The sequence below is a fragment of the Ursus americanus genome, chromosome 4 (assembly GCF_024610735.1).
Source record: "Ursus americanus isolate L20-20 chromosome 4, mUrsAme1.1.p, whole genome shotgun sequence".
NCBI classification, from domain to species: Eukaryota; Metazoa; Chordata; class Mammalia; order Carnivora; family Ursidae; genus Ursus; species Ursus americanus.
Genome location: NC_142130.1, coordinates 55385389 through 55398162, shown reverse-complemented (window position 1 = coordinate 55398162; position 12774 = coordinate 55385389). Strand labels below are relative to the sequence as shown.

The 12774-nt window shown below is 36.3% G+C and overlaps 1 protein-coding gene across 1 annotated transcript in view; it reads right to left on the bottom strand.

Annotated features, from left to right (window-relative positions):
* DCBLD2 (discoidin, CUB and LCCL domain containing 2) overlaps nucleotides 1–12197 on the bottom strand; it is a 118350-nt gene extending 106153 nt beyond the window's left edge. The window contains exon 1 of the mRNA XM_087861700.1: nucleotides 12092–12197. The gene's annotated coding sequence lies outside the window, so the exon portion shown is untranslated. The remainder of the gene's footprint in view (nucleotides 1–12091) is intronic.
* Between the last annotated feature and the right edge of the window lie 577 nt (nucleotides 12198–12774).

Genomic DNA, 12774 nt, shown 5'->3' with positions numbered 1-12774 from the left:
ATGTAATTTGTGTTTACTATTTATAATTACTGCTTAATGTATATATGTTATTTAATCCTTAACACCACCTAATAAGGTAGTTCTACTTATTACCAATATTGCCATTTTCCAGATGAAAAAATAAAGGCAGAGCAAGGTTAAGCTACTTGTTTAAGATATTCAGCTCCTAATTGGTAGAGCTGGAATTGGATTTAAAAGCAAATTCTTAATCATTCCATTCTTCCTCTTAATCAAAGCTCAGGTTAGAAATATTTAAAAAGAAAGATAATTTATATGAATCAAAACAAATTACTCATGGAAATTAAAAACACATGCAAACTGAGAAATTTAGTAGATGCACTGAGATATTAGTCCATCCGGTATTTTGAGTAACAATTACTGTTATTATAGCTTCTGTTAACAAAAACCTGAGATTTTAGTATCTGAGAAATGTAGGGATATAAAACATTCTATGAGATGATGTGGCCCATTCTTTGTCTTAAACTCAGGATGACTAGAACAACAATCTTGAAAGTCAAACTTCTGGGTTCTTTTTTTCAACAAGTATTTACTTGTTACTATTATGAATGATTTAAAGAATTTTGAGATATAGCTCTTGTCTTCATGGTACTTACTACTAGGAAAACTTGTCATTCACATTGCACATTAGATAACTTATCAACACAGGGTAATTAGATTTAGTTAAGTATCACAATGAACACTACCCTTGTAATCCCTTACTAGATGAATTCAAGCAGGGCTAGAACAGTGTGGATTATTTATGAGAAGTTTCATGAAGGAGGTGAGCTTGAGTTAGAACCTGAATGCTGGGTAAGATGAAGAGAGTGGTGAGGTGGGCTTACTAAGTTCGAAGTAGCATCAGCTTGGTATGTTTAGGAGACTGTGAGGAGACACCTGTGGCTGAAACAAGGTAGTGCAGAGAACAGTTATGTGGGTGGGGTTGGGTGTACTCTTAGGTTTAGGAGTTTAGATCTTAAAGCAGCATAGGATTATGAGAGGCCGTGAGGTGATGTTAAAGTGTTTTAGGATGATAATAACAAAGATACAGAGAACAGATTGGAAAGGAACAATCTCAAGTTTAGGAGAATACTTAAGAGACTACAACACAAATCCTGTTATGGAACAGAAGATATGAAATAGGATGGATTGTGTATGCCTCCTGCAGAGATGTCAGTCAAGCTAACTGATATCAGGGCTATTCCCTGGGGTGGTGAGTTCAGACAGAGCCGCAACAAACTATATCAAAAGAGATAACAGTTCCAGAGCTCAAAATTCAAGACACCAAATCTATTTTCAGCCCAACATAGGGCTGAGAAGCAGAGATAAAGCCAAAAGGAGCTGGGTAAAGTCAAGACCTGACCAGGGGGTGAGGAGATGGGATGAGGGCAAAGTGAGAATTCTGGGAGAAGGGCGAGAGTTTCCCTGTAGAAATAACTAGGTTGGCTAAAGCTCTTCTGCTTCATAGCCTACCAATTAGTCATTCTGAGCAGAGGATGGATAGACAATCATCACTCTGGCTTATGAAACGTTAGGAAGCCTGCTGTAGTGGCCAGCAGTCTTGATGGGCATTTGACCATAGTTTTGAGGACCTTGGAAAACCTAGATTGGTTCTAGGGGCTTTCTCAGGACTTTGCTTTTCTCTGAAATGACAGAATATTTTGGATGACCACAAGTTTTGCATGATCTGAGTTTTTTTCATAATAATTTTTTATTATGTTACGTTAGTCACCATACAGTATACCCTTAGCTTTTGATGTAGTGTTCCATTGATTCATTATTTGGGTATAACACCCAGTGCACCATGCATGATCTGAGTTTTGAACCTCAGAGAGACTGCAAGATGGAAACGAATTCAAGAAAATTGTAAAGCTGGATCAAGATGTTTAAAAATAGATAAAATCTAAAATTAAAATCATATAATTTTAGAGCAGAAAGGGACCTTCGAAATTATTTATAGTTCCCCACCTACAGTCTAAGCTAGATTCTCAAAAATAACATTCACTATTGTTTTAAAAGTGCTTTTATATCATCAAGAATATTTCTATATATTTTATAGCATTTGAATCTTCCCTTTTGTAATAGACTGGACCCACAGAGAAATCCTTTTTTTTTTTTTTTAAAGATTTATAATGAATCATGGAACTTTACTGCAAAAACTAGGGATGTACTGTATGGTGACTAACATAATACAATTAAAAAATATTATTATTAAAAAAACCCACAAAGATTTATTTATTTTAGAGAGAGTGAAAGAGGGACTATGGTAGGGGGCATGGGGGAGAGGCAGAGGAAGATGGAGAGAGAAACTCAAGCAGACTCCGTGCTAAGCACCAAACCAAAGCAGGGCTGGATCTCATGGCCCTGAGATCATTACCTAAGCCGAAACCAAGAATTGGGCGCTCAACTGACTGTGCCACCCAGGTGTCCCTCACAGAGAAATGGTTAAGTTTATAATAATAAACTACCATGCATCTTATTATAAACCCTACTGCCATGATAATATTCATTAAGGAACAAAATAAATTGAGATACTTAGATATAGATGATGGTATAAAAAATAATTAAGATCCACTGCCAAAAAATACAAAAAGTTGTTTTAAATGTTGTATTTGAGAATTCCAATGGGAAATTTCTAGCGTCGTTAACACTACTATTCTACTGTTGTGCCCCATGTGTAAGTACACGTGCGATATTTAAACAGTAACATCTCATCTGTTGCTGCCGGGGAGAAGAGCTGACAGGGCTACAGGAAGTCATACAGATCCAGTGAGGAACGTACCAGTGGCAGACATTTTTAAGAAGCATAGAAAAAGAAAATTTTTACTTTAAATCTGAACGTTGACCATGCCCAGAGAAGGACCAGGGATATTCACCTATTAAATTTTCAGTCTGGCAGGAGCAAATGAGCAACCATAAACATTAAGGTAATAAAAGAGAGATCCATGAGGGATCAGGATTTTCATTAGCTACACCTGGCTAAGCTTTTCATCAGCTCTCTATCTGGAGAGGAAGTGACACTAACACCAGGACCAAAGAAACCTAATCAATATTATTTTTAGTTTGTATATATGTATTTATGTTTAGAAATATAATTATCATCTCATTATTCTATTATCCCTGTAACTGAGAGAGGTAGGATTATGAGCTGAAGACATTGGATTAACTGTAACAGAGTTTTCTTCAGCAAGTTGAGTACCTCCTGGCTCATTTGCTTCACTGTTTCTTCTCATTAATTTGAGCATGAGAAATATTCTTAAAACCATAGTACAGAGTCAATCACAGAGACTAATCTGAAATAAAATCATATTTTTTCTCCACATAAAAAAAGACAAAAACAGTATCAACGCATCCTAACCAACCTGTTTTCCCCGGAGAATACATTTTCTGCCACAAAATAGCTGTACATCCCATCTTGTTCTAATTATAGTTTAAGTCATACAATGAACTGTGAAGAGAATGTTACATGCCAGTGTGCCTTGTCCTCATACTAAACAGCTTTGGAGCACACTGCAGTAAATGTCAGTTTGTCAGTCCTTGTTTAAAATATGATTCTTGGGGATCCTTTGGAGGTAGCCAAATACAACTTCAATGCTATTAAGTTATTCTTTGTTTCTTCTTTTCGATATTGTTGGGTAACTTTAAATGTGCATCAGTTTCCAATATAAGCCCTCATATATTACAGATTTATAGTAGCATTCTCTGTTTTTTTGCAGTAAAACTATGAAAGTAAACTTACGAATCATCTGCTCAGTGTGCAAGCAGAACGACACATTTAAATTGTGTGGACATCACTGACCAACTAGTTAGTAATGTAAGAAATTGTCTAAAAAAAAATTCTGATCTGGATGTCTGTCTTGCTGAATTAGCTAATTTAGGGAAATGGCTCCAAGAAAGAGAGATGAGTAATACGCATGCCCAAGATGATAGAAGGATGTGAATCATTTCTGTAAAAGCGGAGCCTGTCCCTCCAGTCTTACAAACATTCAAGGATGATTTTACATGGGATGAATGAAAACATTTGTGCCTTGCTGGTTCAGAAAGAGAGCTGCAGATTACAATGAAAGGTTTGCCACCACAAGGTTTTCTCATTAGAAATCCTCATTTATTTAACAATTTAGCTATACACTCAGGTTTGCGTTGGACTCCTGGGGCCTGAGTCACATGCAATGATTAGTCAAGATAAACTCTAATAGGAAATGTCCATGGACCATTTAGATTTGTAGGAATGAGAAAAAAATGACCCAGGCTAAAAACTAGTGGTGTATATGGGATACACAAGGGAGGATGTCTTCTGGTGAGTGAGAGGCACGCCAGGGACATTTGGTCTTCTTGTCTCTGCAATTTATTAAAATTGGTAAAAGGGAAGTTACTATTTGTCTCCAATATAAGTCAAACCTCCACGAGAAAAATATATTAAGCCTGAAAATAAACCTTTCCCCACTGCCACTAAGTACTCCTACTTGTCTAGTAGCTAATCCTTGAATTTGTGTGTATCTATCTTGTAATGACTGAAATGAGAAAAAAATGGTGCCTGAAATGCAAACATCACCAGCTTTAATGCATAAAAAAGAGCAAAGGGAAATTTGAAACATTTTCGTATAGTCAGACTTAATGGCACTTAGTCCAATGATTATTTTTTTCTAATTTTTTTTTATTACAGATATAAATGTTCTGGAAATCCCACACTGCATTGGTCATCTTTCTTTACTACCTGTCTAGGAATGCACAAGTTTGGAGTTTATGGAAATTCCTTTTTTGATTTAGTGCCATGTGGAATTTGCTGAGAAGAAAATACGATTCTGTGTTTCTCAAAAATAAAAAAGTTGATAAATTCTTTGGAAACCAATCAGTGATGAGAAGCTACATTTAAAGAGAAGAGTGAGGCGTCCCTTCATAAACCTATGAGCATTATATAAGTCACGTATTGTGCAGTGGAGATAGTTAAGTAGAATAGTCCCACATGAAGCCATGGTTTTACTATTAGAATTCCCAAATGAGAGAAGATGAAGCCTGGAAAGGAATGGCCTCCTGGGAGAAATCCAGGTGTGCCAGATAGTTTTTTTATTAACTTAAATTTTTAAAAAAAATTTTTTTAATATTTTAATAATACACATCATTTCCAGAGTATTTTCTATGTACCAGTCACTGTCCTAAGTATTTCACATGCTCTATACCAGGCTTCGCGCTAAACACTTCTCATTACGTAATCACAGTGACACTATGAGGGAGGCACAGTTCTTACTGTGTCCATTTTGCAGGTGTTTTGCCTAGCTTCAGAGCGTATGTTCGACATGCAATATTGTAGACATTGGAGCAATAAATGCTCTGATTTATGAAAAGCAAACAAATCTTTTACGTAAAATTACTTAAACTGAGCAAATTTGGGTTCCAGTTCGGTGCTGCTGCATCAGGGCTCACCACTGCTCTTGGAAGTCCCATCCAGCACAGGGCATAGTTACTTAATAAGGAGAATTATGAAGTTTTTTCTTGTTCTCCACTTCCTCCTCTTCTTTTCTCCTCCTTACACTCATGTCATAGTCCTCATCAACATTATACATTCTTGGCTTTAAGAATTATTTAGTTCAATACTGTTCTGAAATTTCAATTCTCCTTTTAACATTCCCACCTAGTGCTTGAATACTTCCCAGCAGGGAAGATTTCTCCCTACTGGTGCTGCTGATTCCATTTTGGACTGCTCTGACAGTGAGGAATTTATATTATATTAAAGCTAAGAATTTCTTTCTGTGACTGAGTTTTACTCCCTATTTCTAGTATAACCACATGGCCTCACAGGATGAGCCATTCTCAAAATGCATTTGCTGAGTAGATCAAGTATCTTTTCTACAGAACAAGGCATTTGTTAAGTAACTGTGGTAAAAATTTCATGATTTTGTACTATTGGTAAATGGGAAGAGGACAGATGAGGAGAGGAGAGGGGGGCAAAGGAGAAAGAATTTTAAAAGCTTTAATACAGACTATTTTGAAATGAATGCAATGCTATTCTTCTGTGAAGACCCAGCAAGCAAGTGGTTAAAAACAGAAGGCCACAGGGGCGCCTGGGTGGCTCAGTCGTTAAGCGTCTGCCTTTCTGCCTTCAGCTCAGGGCATGATCCCAATGTTCTGGGATCGAGCCCCACATCGGGCTCCTCTGCTGGGAGCCTGCTTCTTCCTCTCCCACTCCCCCTGCTTGTGTTCCCTCTCTCTCGCTGGCTGTCTCTCTCTCTAATAATAAATACATAAAAAAAATCTTTAAAAAAGAATAGAAGGCCACAGAATTTCTCAGATACATCAAAAAGTCTAAAATCTTCAACTAGGCTGGGTTTTTGTTGTTGTTGTGGGGGGGGGTTGTTTGTTTGTTTTTGCAAATGATACCATCACATGCTTGCTTAAAGACAGCTATCTCAAGACCAAAGAGAGGGCTGTTTTTTTGTTTTCTTTTTTTTTTTTTTTAAGATTTTATTTATTTATTTGAGACAGAAAGAGAGAGAAGCGGCTGCTTTTCTGTACTGGATTCCTGTTATTGTTAGTTTACTTAGTAAACCTTTTTTTCATACATTTTACACACAGTACAGTGGCCAATTTCAGGATTGAATATTACCAAAGTGTAAGTTAATGGGATCTGATGATTTACAGAGAAGTTTAAAAATATTTTCATATTGTTATTATTCTTTCTGAGGTATAGTAATTGTCCACACAATCCAATTTCAGTTATATTGTTTCAGTTTTTAAAATGTGGTACTAATAATGCTCATATTATAGTAATAGTACCTAACACAGAGTTAAGTACATATTAAATATTCAATAAATACTTGTCTAATGTAACTAAGTTAAATTAAATTAGGTAATAGATTAATTTTTATGCAGACTAGTTGACCTTACAGAGTTGATGAAAAATGTTTTGAAGTCTAAATTGTTTTTTTTGTAATTTATCAAAAAAATTTATTCATTATGCCAATTAATCAATAATAAAGGTGGGTGTACTTGTTTTTTCTATTTCAACTTTTTATTTAAATTCTAGTTAGTTAACATATATGGTAAAATTGGTTTCAGGTGTAGAATGTAGTGATTCATCACTTGCATATAACACCCAGTGCTCATCACAACAAATGCCCTTAACACCCATCACTTGTTTAGCCCATCCTCTACCCACCTCCTTCCATCAGCCCTCTATTTGTTCCCTATAGTTAAGAGTCTCTTATGGTTTGCTTCCCACTCTCTTTTTTTTTTCTTTCCTCTATGCTCATTTTTTTTGTTTCTTAAATTCTGAATTATGTTTTAATTTTAGCTGGACACCACACAAGGACCTAAAGGGAACACAGATGTAAGACTGGAATAGTTTAGACCTGATACCATAAAACTCCTAGAAGAATACATAGGGAAAAATCTCTTCAACATTGGTCTTGGCAATGATTTTTTGGACGTGACACCAAAAGCATAAACAACAAAAGCAAAAATCAACAAGTGAGAGTATATCAAACTTAAAAGCTTCTGTGCAGCAAAAGAAATAATGAACAAAATAACTCAATATCCAAAAAACCAAACTGATCTAAAAAGTGGACAGAGTATCTGAAGAGACATTTTTCCACAGAGGACATATAGATGGCCAAGGAGTATATGAAAAGACACTAAACATCACTAATATCTAAGGAAATGAAAACCAAAACCATAGTGAGATATCACCTCATACCAGTTAGAATGGCTATCATCAAGAAGAGATAACAAGTGTTGGAACGAATATGGAGAAAAGAGAACCCCTCTACACTCACACTCTTGGTGGGAATGTAAATTGCTTCAGCCATTATGGAAAACAATATGGTGGTTTCTCAAAAAATTAAAAATAGAGCTTACCATATAATCCAAAAATTCTGTTTCTGAGTATATACCTAAAGGGAGTGAAGAAGGGATTTCAAAAAGATATATGCACTCCTATGTTTATTGTAGCATTATTCACAGTAGCCAACAAATGGAAACAACCTAAATGCCTGACACTGGATGAATGGATAAAGATGTGTGTATACACACACATATTCACAGAGTGGAATATTATTCAGCTATGAGAAAGAAGGACATCTTGCCATTTGTGACAACATGTTTGGACCATGAAAGCATAATGCTAAGTGAGATAAGCTGGATCAAGAAAAGCAAATATAGATAATATCATTTATATGTGGAATCTAAAAAAGCCCAATAGGTAAAAACCATAAAATGGTGGTTAACAGGGGCTGAGGATTGGGGTGATAGGCAAGATGTTGTTTAAAGATACAAACTTGCAATGAATAGTAAACAAGTCCTAGAGATCTAATGTACAATATAGTGAATATAAACAACAATATTCTATTATAATCATCAAACTTGCTAAGAGACTAGATATTAATTATCATAACCACTAAAAGGAAATGATAATTAAGTGATATGATAGAGGTGATAATTATTGTTACAGTGACATATTATAATATATAAATGTATCAAATAAATATATTGTGTACCTTATTTTATGCAGTGGTATATGTGTATTTGTGTATCAAGTATATCAAGTATATTTCAAAAAAATTGAAGTATTTCAGTGAATACCACCACTCCAATAAGGAAGTCACATAAAAATGTAGTATGGAAATAGTACTAACTTGAAACTTGGAAACAAATGATAGGAGTGAAGCTATTAAAAACCAAACACGTAGTAAATAGCTTAACTTCTCTGAACCTCCAATTTCTTTATCTATAAACTCATGATGACAATAGTTTAATCCAACAAACAGTGGGATAATTTAGTTATCAAAGTTACCAAACAGTAAGTGTCCCATTGTATTATTTAGTAGAATTAAATTAAGTGTGTAGAAGAAGTTCTGGAAAGACCCAGAGTGGATGCCTTTGGTCAGATGGGTGCTTGGATTATCCCTACATTAAACAAATATTTATTGAGTTTATATAGTGCAGCTATTTATTAGCATTTTAACTCCTTATTTTTTCTTTTGATGTATAATTTTTTAATTGTGGTCAAATATACATAATACAAAATTAATCATTTTAACCATTTTTAAGTATTCAGTTTTATGACATTAAGTATATTCACTTTTATTTTTAGTATAAGGCTGGTCCATTCTATTTTAAAAACTTAAAAAATTTTAATTGATGTATAGTTGACATCAGCCCTCCATTATTAAAAACAGTTCAAAGCAGGAATAATTTTCTGAAAGTTAATTAGAAATGAAAAAGCAAAGAAGTGAGAACTTCAACTCCCCACTCCTGCCAAATTCTGAAAAGCTGACCAAAATGAGTAGAGGAGGGCATATTCACCTAAATTTACAGTGAACAGTACGCCAAACACTGATGTCCACTTCTAAAAATAATAAGTCCAAGATTAAATTATAATGGTGACCAACTTGCTTTTCCGTAAATTGGGCAAAAACTTGTTTGTTGCCAAATTATCTAGAGTCCTTGCAAAAGTTGCCTAGTGTTTATATTTTTGTAAGACTTTTTTAATCTAAAAGTTTAGAAATCATAAAAGCTCTTGGTTAGACTCTGGAAAAGATGGTCATCGTAAGTTCAGGGAATGTAAGAGTCACCTTAGGGTTGAGTAACGTATCCTTCATGTCAAAGGCAGTCTATTGCAGAAGTGTTTCGTATTGTCCACAGGAAATGTTGGGAAGGCTCTTTCCCTGACAAAAACTGTGGCATGCAGAATCTTCTCTCTCCACAGTGAAAAGAATGGTGCTTGGGTAAGTGATGTATATAGTGCTAAATAAATCTAGTCCTTTGAGAATCTTTGGCTTGAGGGCTGTTTTACCAAAAGAACTCACATACCCAATGACATCAAACATAGGTGTTTCACGAACAGTCATATTAGCTTCCTAGTTAATTTGTTTTGCTAGAAATTTATTTTTATTCAAAATTTCCAATTTGACTATTTACATTAAGATTAACAGTGACTGTGCAGCAATAATAGTAGTAGTAACAGTGACAGGCACAGAGAGCTTGTTTGTTAATGCAGTCGATGTAACCAAGGGGCATTTGATAAACTAGTAGGTGTTCTTGGGAGTAGTCAGATAATATCAAGGGAAAAAAAGAGATTTTGTTGAGAAAAGGCAGGACTTATTAGAAAGATCGACTGATATCAGGACCCCACAATGAAAACAGAGAACACGAAGTTGTAGTAAAGAGAGTGGTATGTATAGGGTGCCAGAAGTCCTGAGTTTGAGACTAGATTGTCATTTACTAATGTTGTGCCATTGGATAAGTCATTTAACTTCCTTGATCCCAAGTTTTCTTATTTCTTAAGTATGAATAATAATAACTGGTGCTTTCCCTACCCATGCTAGCACTCAATCTAATAAGACAGGGTTCTCCCAGGATATAAATGTCACTCATCCTGAGACAGAAAAGGGGGTAGGTATTGGAATGCAAAAGAGAGAGGGAATGTCTTCCCTTTCAGAGTTAGGTGATGGGGGTGGAGAGGGCGTAGGTTGTTCCAGGCCTCTGTACTAGAGACCCTTCTGGAGCTAGACAATCTGTGGCACTATTGATGAGCAGTAAGGCACACGCTGTGGGTATTGCTTAAAAGAGCTTTAGGAACTAACTTGCTGAAACGCTGAGACTCTCAACCTAGAGTAGCACTAACCTGATACCACTCAACAGATTTCCACTCGAACCTGGAGAGTCTGCTGAACCACGTGTGCGCCAGCAGCAACAGTCAAAAACACTTCAACTCCTCAGTTATTTGATAATTTTTTCCTGGTTTCTCTCCTTTAGGTGATAGTAACCAAGTTGCTTGACTTCCTAAGGTGCAGAGTAATCCATCTGTTGGAGTTACAACAGGAAGGGAGACCCTGAGAAGAGAAAAGGGATATCCTTGCAGCAAGTGGGATGGGAGCTCAGAATCATTTTATTAAATGATTAAATATTAAAACGAGTGGTCTCCATTTTGTATTCTAATGTAGTTATGAATAGATTTGTGTACATATGTGTGGTGTGTGTGTGTGTGTGTGTGTGTGTGCACCTACAATTGTCTTTTGGAAACCCTGAAGTATAATGAAAACTCTTCGCACAGTCGTTTGGCTGTATTACTCAAACACATAAACAACTTGGAAGTTGGGAGTAATATTTGGAGGATATAAATGATTTAAGTGATGAAAATAACATCGGAGGGTAGGCCATGAGGAACACCTGAAATAGAGGGATTTCATTTATTTCAAAAAAGAACACTTGGTAGAAGGAAGCTATTATGGACTGAACCGTGACTCCTTCTGACTCTCCCCCAATTCCTACGTTGAAGCCTTAACTCCTAATGTGACTGAATTTGAAGATAGGGACTTCAAGGAGGTAACCAGGTTACATGAGGTCATAACTTATAGTGGGCCTCTACTCAGGTAACACTGGTGTCTTTATAAGAAGAGGAAGAGACATCAGAGCTCTCTTTCTCCCTGTGCATGCAGAATAAAGGCCAGAGAGGATACAGTAAAAAGGCAGCCATCCACAAGCCAGAAAGAGAGCCTTCATCAGAAACCAACCGTAACTGGCACCTTGATCATGTTAGAACTGCGAGAAATACATTTCTGTTGTTTAAGGCACTCAGTCATGTTATTTTGTTATGGTGACCCAAGCAGATTAAAACAGAGGCCTTCCTGTTTGGATGGCACCAAGGCCGATTTGTGACAATTGTGGCCAAGTGGGAAGTAGTACACCTGACCGTCCTTGATTAAATATCGTTGGAGTGATGGATCGAGTTGTAGAAGCAGAGGGTGGTAATTTGTGGACATGATAAATTATGAAGGCAATAGTAACGACAGCAAAAAGTATCTTTAGAGTCGTGAGGCTGTCCAGCATAGTAGGGAAGTGTATGGTGTCTGGTGCCCGACTGTCTGGGTTCAGAACCCACCTCCAACACTTGCTAGTTGTATGACCTTGGGCAAGTTAAACTGTAAGATGGTATAACTACAATACATCTTCTCTATAATATACCTACAGTACACCTACTATGAAAGTTCATTATAAGGATTGGCTGCATTAATATATGCAAAGTGCTTAAATTAATGCCTGAGCATTATCAGCGTGAGTTATTATTAATAAGAAAAATATTACAATGGCTTGCACTTACAAGAATTTTCCTTTTCAGGGGCGCCTGGGTGGCTCAGTCATTAAGCGTCTGCCTTCGGCTCAGGGTGTGATCCCGGCGTTCTGGGATCGAGCCCCACGTCAGGCTCTTCCGCTGGGAGCCTGCTTCTTCCTCTCCCACTCCCCTTGCTTGTGTTCCCTCTCTCGCTGGCTGTCTCTCTCTCTGTCAAATAAATAAATAAAATCTTAAAAAAAAAAAAAAAGAATTTCCTTTTCACTTTCAGAGTCTCATCATTAGAGTAATACTCACTAACTACCCTAGAAAGCACTTAGCCCTACATCATATAATTCTCACTTTCACAAACCACAAAAATACTCACTTTTGTTTTCAAATGAAAATCATTAAAATATATATAAACTCATTACCTTTTTTCCTAAGGACATGAAATAGCAGGTTTGAATCCTAGGTGGCCAACAAAAGAACTCTACTATAATGATTTTTATATTCTCTGGGAATTGATATCATCTTAGGGCTTAAATCCTGGAGGATGCCTCATCCCTAGTATTGTAATTTCTTTTGTCTCAGTGACATAAAACTTTGTGTCATAAAACTGAATAGTAATTTGGATAAATCAATATCAAGGAAAAGAACATGCTCTGATGTTCCCAAACTGGGGTGGACCTAGAAGGGTAATGGCCAGTTGTCATGGAGCTCACGCCAAAGGG